The sequence below is a fragment of the Pezoporus occidentalis genome, unplaced genomic scaffold (assembly GCF_034315485.1).
Source record: "Pezoporus occidentalis ecotype Australia unplaced genomic scaffold, CSIRO_AGI_Poc_V1 ctg66, whole genome shotgun sequence".
NCBI classification, from domain to species: domain Eukaryota; kingdom Metazoa; phylum Chordata; class Aves; order Psittaciformes; family Psittacidae; genus Pezoporus; species Pezoporus occidentalis.
Genome location: NW_026916009.1, coordinates 383,653 through 392,185, shown reverse-complemented (window position 1 = coordinate 392,185; position 8,533 = coordinate 383,653).

Below are 8,533 nucleotides of genomic sequence, written 5' to 3'. Positions count from 1 at the left end.
TGGCCAAAGGGAAGATTATTATTTACTCAATATCTGTCCTTTTTAGAAGTTGCTACCACCTGCTATTTGCCATCTTAATACTCTAATATCAGTTGCTAAAGCTTCTGTGCTGACTCATTTCACTTGCCACTAGTAGGTCTTATTTCCCTTCATGGTGATACTGGTGGAGAAACTCCAGGATCCATCACTCCTTGTCTGTGTCGCTGCTGCTGTGGGTCCTGCAATGTCTCAGCTGGGAGCAGCTGAGAGGCATAAGGGGCTGTCTGAGCCACAGCAGCTAGCTGGGGAATATGCTATCTGCACGCTCAGACAGTGTTCTCCTGCTGTGTGAGCATGTTATTTCCTCAGTGACCTAGTTTTATGAGTGAAATCATCCCTATTCATAACTACAGCAACAGAGAATTTTGTTAATGTTTGCCACTCTAAGGGAAAGGTTACTATGTCTTAATTTTACTAGGTTGCTTTAAAACCTATAAGATCTTTATGGAAGTTTGGAGATGGCTTGTGATCAACTGTCAGTGCTATGTGCATGCTTCTTCTAGAAATGAGTCTGTAAGGATGACTCAGGCTTGGCAGCCCAACAAGAGATGTTACTTCTGTAAAACAGTTACATCTGAAATGTAAGACTGTTTCTTCATTGCTGTCCCGGAGGAGTAGGGGGGAGATTGCTAGGATGATCATGAATATTTCAAATTTAAGCTCTGCAGTTCACTGCATGACAGCTCATATAAGCCAAATAACATTTTATACCCGGACTGGATAAGTACATTAGTGCTTCCAGTACAGATTCTAGTTTTGGCTCTGTAAATTGTTGCCTTTACACATATGCCTGGGATCAAAAAAGGGTTCCAGAAACCAGCATTTAAATATCACTTTAAGCCTATTTGTGTGCTTATCTAAGCCTAGGCTGAGGGATGTTACCATATGCCCACATCTGCAAAGGCTGTTCTTGAACTAGAAATTACTAAATATACTTGGAAACCAGGGAGAGGTTTCAAGCGTTGTAACTCCTAAATGATAACTAGTGCTATTTTACACTGGTTTGGATACTGCAGTGTAGAGTGAGAAAGTCAAGTTCGAAACAATTAGGGTCAAGAAAGTAGGGTCATTCTTTAGCTATCGTAAGACAGGCTGATATTTTTAACTGTACAGTTGAGTGGCCACCCTTTCTGAAGCAGAAATAGAGTTGCATGGGTTTCTTGTGGCTATTACTTGGCAAAATAATGCAAAAGAGGTGATACAACTGATTAAACTGCCTTCATTCTAAGCATTTTTTTATATTACTGTGATGTTCCTTGTCCCATTCTGCATTGTCATTTCTCCCACAAAGATTGTAGGTGGTATAATGTTGTGAAAGACTTGTATTGCTTAAACAGTCACTGAATCAATGGATGGTTGTGGTTGCTGAGAACCAGTTTTCTCTTCTACAAGAAAAGTCAATTTATCTAGAGGGAGAATGAGGAAAATGAGACATTTTATGCTCAGCAGGATCTCTTTGATAAATGGAAGTTTCATTGATTATACCACTATATTAGCAACATAAATTTTGGGATGGGGCTAAATAATATAAAAAAATAAAGGCAGGAAAACACTGTCCAGTGGGAAGGGCCTTGAACTGCCTTTGGCTTGCAGAGGTCAGATTGTCCTTTGGACTCTGCGGTTAATCTGCTTTGTACCATTGGGCATGTTGCCCTGCTGTTTAATGCTTTGATTCACCAAGTTCTACCAGTTGAAGCGTATTTGTTTATTTAGGAAATTATTTTGCACTTCAAGCTCCATATGCTGTATCAGCACATGAGAACAGCAATAATAATAAATATAATAATATAAATAATTCATTCTGTGACTAAATTCTTTATTTTACAGCTCCATGATCTGAGCTTTGTGTATGCATTTGTTATGGTAAGAGGGTTTGATCTTAAACCATATTTAACCCACGGTGAGATTTCTTTTACTTTTGAGTCTTTGATTATCACCAAACTGGATCCTTTCAGCTATAAGCAGAAAGGAGTAGCTAATTTTCTGTCGTTGTTTACAAGAAGCAGATACTTTCTGCTGCAAGTTAATGCTTTCCTAGGATTTTCTTAGTATTTATGTGAAATTTAACTGTGACAGTGTAGTTGGTGCAATTCAGCCTTAATTGGATGTGAGAGCTGCTTTTGGTAATGTATCACTTCACACGGTAGCTGGTGTGCGTATGCATACAGACAACTTTGCCATGCACTTCAGCTCATCTACAGCAAGAAATTGTTTTGACATCACTGTGCATTGAAGCCTTTGGTTTCTCAAGGCATCAGTCTTGAGATGGGAAGTGATGTCCTTCTTTATTTATGGGACTTCTGGTGCTCACGTGTCAAAACCAGGATAAAGAGGATGAGAAACTGAAGGATGGTTAGAGTATTTCTTAGCCAAAAGATATGGATAGAATCTGAGAGAGAAACAAATTAGTTAATTCCCTGTAAGAAGCAGTTTTGTAAGTAATGATGGAAAAAGTTCTTTCTGAAGTATGGGTTTTGAATAAACCCCCCTTGGCGGGGGGTAGTATAGAAAAAGTACTGCCTTTTCAATCATGTATGCTACAAAGGTACTCCGCACAGGATAAAATAATGCTGCTTTAATTTCCAAGGAAGCCTTAAAAAAAATTGCTACATTTCCATAGTAACAACAAATAATAATGTGTGTTTAAGCTTATAGTTAACTAGTGGGATAAGCAACCCCAGAAAATCATGGGGAACGTATGCATACAGAGAAATAATAGGATCTTTGAAGGGTGACTAAGTGTAAGCTCATGTGGGCGAGGGGAAGAATGGAAGCAGCGGGGTAAAGGGCTTAATTTCACAACTCTCGAGTGAAATTTGGGTCTTATTTACCTTTGTACAAAGCTGACAAAGCAGAAGTCGTAATGCCCTGAAGTATCCTGCTGCATTATAGCGCTGCTGTTCGAGTTTAGTAAGCTAGTAAAATATTGGCTGTGGTTCTTTCTGGGCTTTGGAAAATGAAGAATTCACTATAGCTTCCTTGGATGGCAAGAATGTGCTCAAGGAATTAACAGCAAAAATTATGCAAAGCATTCCCTGGGATCTGTGCATAATTTTGATACAATCTTACAAAACAGATATGTTAACATTGCCAGATACTGTCTTTGGCAGATGGGTCATGAGAATTGCCAGATCTGTGACTGTCCTCTTTACAATGTGGGAATCCATAGGAATAGACTGATTGGTGGGGAGAAGATGAAAGTGGAATTTCTTCAGTTGTATATCAGAATTGTATGGAGATTAGTGTGGAAGGTCTTTGGTGTGGGGGATGATAACACACCAATCTGTGATCCACATCCAACACTGAAAGTTATTTGTATGACAAAAATATGTTTTAGTGTCGGGAACACCCCAGGACTTTAGTGCAACACTTTGATAACACTTTGCACTTATATTTCTTAAAAATTCAGACCATCTCTCTAGAGAAATTATGGTTAAATGTTTTAGGGTCTTTGGAGGCATCAGTGTCAAATCCTAGATACATCCTCAAATAGGAATCTTTCAGGATAGTGTTTTGTGTCTGATTCATCCCTGTGCCTAATTAGGGAAGAAGCAGGGAAACTTCCAAATTTGTCTACGGACATCTTAATTGGATATAGCAGTTTCTTTCTTTACTTTTTTTTCCCCTATTTTGTAGAGCTGCATTTTATGAGAATGCCAGGATTTTCCCTATCTGACTAACATTGCTGCTTCTCAGCATTTTCACCTACCTTTGACAGCATAGGAAGACAGCAGTGATGGCAGCAGCATCAGCACAGGTGTCACTGCTGAATGCAAGGCTGTGTGTAAGTATTACGTAAGCAGCAGCCTCAGCACTGCAAGCTTTTGGAGGAAGACTTTATTTATTTTTATTTTTTTGGTCAACATAAGAAAAGCAAGTACAACACCTTTAAACACTGCATGTCTATGCCCAACCAGCTAGCTTCCAACCAGTAGTAGCTGTAGCTAATAAGTTCCTTTTCCCAGTAAGATATAGTAGCTCAAGCATATGTTACACTGGCATGGCCGCGTTCCTTCTCCTTCTCATGCTAATGTAGTCCTTGCTATTTGGGCATCTCTGTGCTGAAGATAACATCCTTAATGTTTTCAACTACACTCTCATGACATTTTCACCTATCACTTGGGCTTAGATGCTGTAACCATTGAGAGTCCGGTCATTTCTAGCAGCAGGGGGAATGAGCTATTAATGCCAGCACTGGCACAGAAACAAATGGGTTTCTGTTAGGCATGAATAAATTTGGGCTGGAAAGTAGGAGGATTTACTTAGTGATTCTAACAATCAGCTTCTGGAACAGCCTTCCAGTAGTTGTTGGAGGGCAAAACCATTAACTACTGCAATGTGTAAGAGGAGCTGTGGAATGGAACAGCCCGTGGCAGCGGGGGTCTGGACTTGATGACTCCAGAGATCCCCTGCAGACCTTTTCTCCCCTGGACGTATGCAAATGGGTCATGAAAGGAGTGGTAATGTCTTCCTCTCCTTTGCAAAATTGCACTGGAATAGCTACAATACGGCTTTTTAGAACCTGCCACTTGGAAGTGTTTGATCAGCTGTGGCAAATTCTGGGGATGTGAACTCCATGTATTTAATTTGAAGGAAATACAAATCAAAGTACCTCTTCAAGTTACATTTCCTCTGCCATCCCGTCTTACTTTCTTGACACTGTTTTTACAATTTAACTCGCAACAGTGAAACAAGCTAGCAAGGAGCAGGCTGATGTCATAGCCACAGTTAGAAGTGCTTGCTTATTAGAAGACCAGCCTTACTCTTTTTTCTGCTGGTAGCATATATTTTACTTGCTAAGTATATCCGTATCAGAACAGCGAACAAATGTGCTCTCAGTAGGCTCATTGACCAGCATGTTTCTGCTGCTGCTTTGTCTCTTATTAATAAATTGGAAAATGTGGCAAATAATTGCACAATTTTATATCAGAATATTTCCATTGGTGGCAAAAACACCTCACTGCAGTATCCTGTCTACAATGACTTACATGCAGTTGTTCAAACACTGCTGAGGGATCCTCCTAGACAACCTGGAAAATCTTTTGGCTGTGAATGCTTAGTTAATTATACAAGGGTACACAGTGAGTTAATTCTGAAATTATTCTGGTGTGGTATTCAAAATAAATTTCTCCTGCAGTCAGAAGTAGATTACTGAGGCCAAGTTTCACCTGGATACAAATTGAACTGCAATTAATAGAACCTCTGACTCATTTACTATTAGCAGCTGTGTTCCCTTCCCTTCTTTGCTGAATGTTAGTAAGGTATATTCTTTTGATCATCTTGTTTTCTTCACCTGACCTTACATGAACATTTCATAATGTTGATGAGAGGAAGCTGGCAAGTATATCCTAATTACTGTGTATATTCTAACCTGGAGTGCTGGAACATATGGTAATCTGAAAAGAATTCATTTGTGTAGAATCACTGGTTAGAGGAGTAGTTCATGATGATGTGCACACAGATCTTGGTAAATTAGTGACAGTTCTGGTGGAAAAATGGCAATTTTACTGTATTCTATTTTATAGTATTATTGTGTTTAAAATCATGTGCCCAATACTGTACATTGTTCCATTGTTCTATGTGGAGGGAAAAACTGGTTTTAAAGCTCTGTTGGACTATGAACTAAATAACAGAAGAAAGCACTTCCTCTGAAGAGTATATGAGGTTGAAATAAAGAAGATGGAAAAGCAAAGAACAATAGAAGTCCAGTTCTGTTAGATCTATGGTTTGGAAAACAATGCTTGCTTCGTAAGAATCTAGAACTAGTGCCCTGTTTCCTGAATATATCTGATGTGTATGTCACATTACTGCAAGATTTATGCTCCACCTCCCTCACCCCTGGTTGCTAAAAGGTATTTAAAGCTAAAAGAAGCAGAATAAATGAAAACTACTTATTTTTCATTGCAATTACCAGGTTTCTTCTAAGTATAAATTATCCATACTTACAGTGCATATGATATAAAGTAAGGAAATATGAGTGGCATGAAGTTTCAGTCCAGCTTTGTCTTAGCTGTTAACCCCTGCTGAGAAACAGAGAATAGCTACCACCTTCTTTTGCATGCAAATTACAGATTGTGTGGATTAGTTATGTGCCAGCTAATGAGGTGCTATTGTTACTCAGTGTACCCTGTGTAATTACTGCTTTTTAGACCTGCAGTGTGCTTGGTAGCCCTCCCAGAGCTGCTCTGTTTCTTTTGTTATTTACAGCATTGTCTGTGTTATTTGCTATTGCAAATCAAATGGAAATTTCTCTAATGGGTCTGTCATTTTGTCTTGTGTCTGTAGAGCACAGAGCACAGCGGGACCTTGGCCTACGGCTGAGCCTGCTAGTGCTACAGCAATATGAATAAATCATAATCATACTTGCCTACTGCACTCTTTGAGAGCAGAGCTCAGCAATGGCTGCTGCTTCTCTGCTGTTTGTGCTGCCTGTTTCCTATGGCATTATATCCTTCATCTCCTATGGCATTATATCCTTCATCACCCAGGGCCACTCTTGAGCTGCCCAGTTGGTATCATCTGTTATTACCAAAGTAACTATGCTAGTCTTCCTATGCTTAACCTCCTGTTAAACTGCATGTTTGATATTGCGGTTTCCTCTTCTGTAATTATCATCACTATTGTAAACTTGGTAGCCAGTGCTTTTATGGCATCCTTGCAAAGACCTTCTGATAAATTAGTCATCCATGTTTACATCTCCTGAACTTGTCTCCTTCCTGTTCCATCTGCAACAGAAATAGTCTTCTTTCTATTAAAGCAGTAAACTGTTTGCCTCTGTGAGGAATATCCAGGAATATCCCCCCTGCTTGTTTGTTACAGGACCTAACTGAATTCTTGAAATAAGTGTTAAATAAGGCGTTACTGTTGAAATCCATATATTTTTTATTTCCTGGTAAGGCACAGTCTTATTGTGCTCATTTGGCGAGTTCAATTTTATGCCATGGTAAGGAGCAAGTTGTTTAAAAATGTATCCAACATAGAGATTTTCCCAAGCCAAGTGATATGCTAACCTTATTCTCTTTTCAGGTGGTATCAGAAAAGGCATCTTATCATTTTGGAAGGTTGTATCTTTGCCACTGGGTTAGCAGAGCCTGGACTAACATTTCCCAGCTGGCTGTTACTATGAACAAGCAAGATTACAATCAGCAGTTTTGCATCTGAAGCCTCTTTGATTTGAATTGTAGCATTACAAAGTTTCATCCCATACGCCTACTGACCCCCATCCTGTCAAGGGAGGGATGAATTTAAAAGCTCTAGGCAATCGTCTGGAGATGTGGTGTAAAATCTATTTGTCACCCAGATTGAAAGTAGTATATACCTTGCACAGTGCGCATGTGCTCCCCAGCCATTCTTGAAGCACCGGCTATCAGCCATTTCCTGTGTGCCTCCCACTTAGACGTTTCAATTTCATTTGGTACAGATGCTGCTACAGTAATCCACACTTTTGGTATTTTGTTTTCAGACATCTGCAGTGCAGTCTATCTGGGATTATTTAATGGTCTTTCTCAAAGATGAAAGCAGGTTCAAAAAAACACAACAAAACCAGCTGTCATTCCTGGTGGGGAATTTCATCTTGAGCTGATTGTGCTCTGTGAGCTGCACATGGCATCTGAAGGTTTGTAGGTTTATGAAACACAGCTTGAGTGACATACCTGTAAGGGACTGGGAGACCAGGCGTGTCTGCTTCAGATGGTCATTCAGGTGATTATTTCTGCTGCAGACTTGTACATGAGCTAAAAGAACTTTAGAAAATCTTTTCCCTAGACAACCTTTGCAGAAAGGAGCAATCATTATTTTCTTCCCTCAAAATCTGGACACAAGAAATAAGAATCACAGAATAGTTTGGGTTAGAAGGGACCTTCAAATATCATCTAATTGAACCCCCGTGCAATGGCCAGGGTCATCTTCATCTAGATCAGGTGGTGCAGAACCACTGATAGTTTCAGAGAGCAGGTGTTATTAGTATTAATTATTGCTAGACTTCCTGGGGCTTTTTGTTGTGTGGTGAAAGTTTCTGGATTATTTTCGTTGTTGTTTAAATTGTGTGGTCATTTGACTCTTTTGTTCTTTGCTCTTTTTTTGTTGTTTTAGATACAGATGTACAGACATAACTGGTCCTTTGATCTGCTTATATGTTTATGGGGAGGAAAGAGCTGCTGTTGGTTTAAATATTGTAGTGGTACTTGATGATGAGGAACAGCTGGGTTCAGCTGGGCTGCATGGAAAGTGTCTGGGAATGTGAGCATCAAGGAAGACCATTTTCTATAGAAAACTCTTACAGCTTTCTCCCTAGACCCAAGCAACAGAGAAATCCTAAGGCATGTTTTCTGTTCTTTTTCACACCTGGTCATCCCATGGGTCTTCTATGTGTTTGTCTGCTGCTACATGCTCAGATTTTGAGCTTCCACAAGTAGCACCTATTTGACCAGAATGAGAATTCAGCATTAATTTTTTCTTTTAAAGTAATAACTGTAAAGTAGACTGCATGGTAATG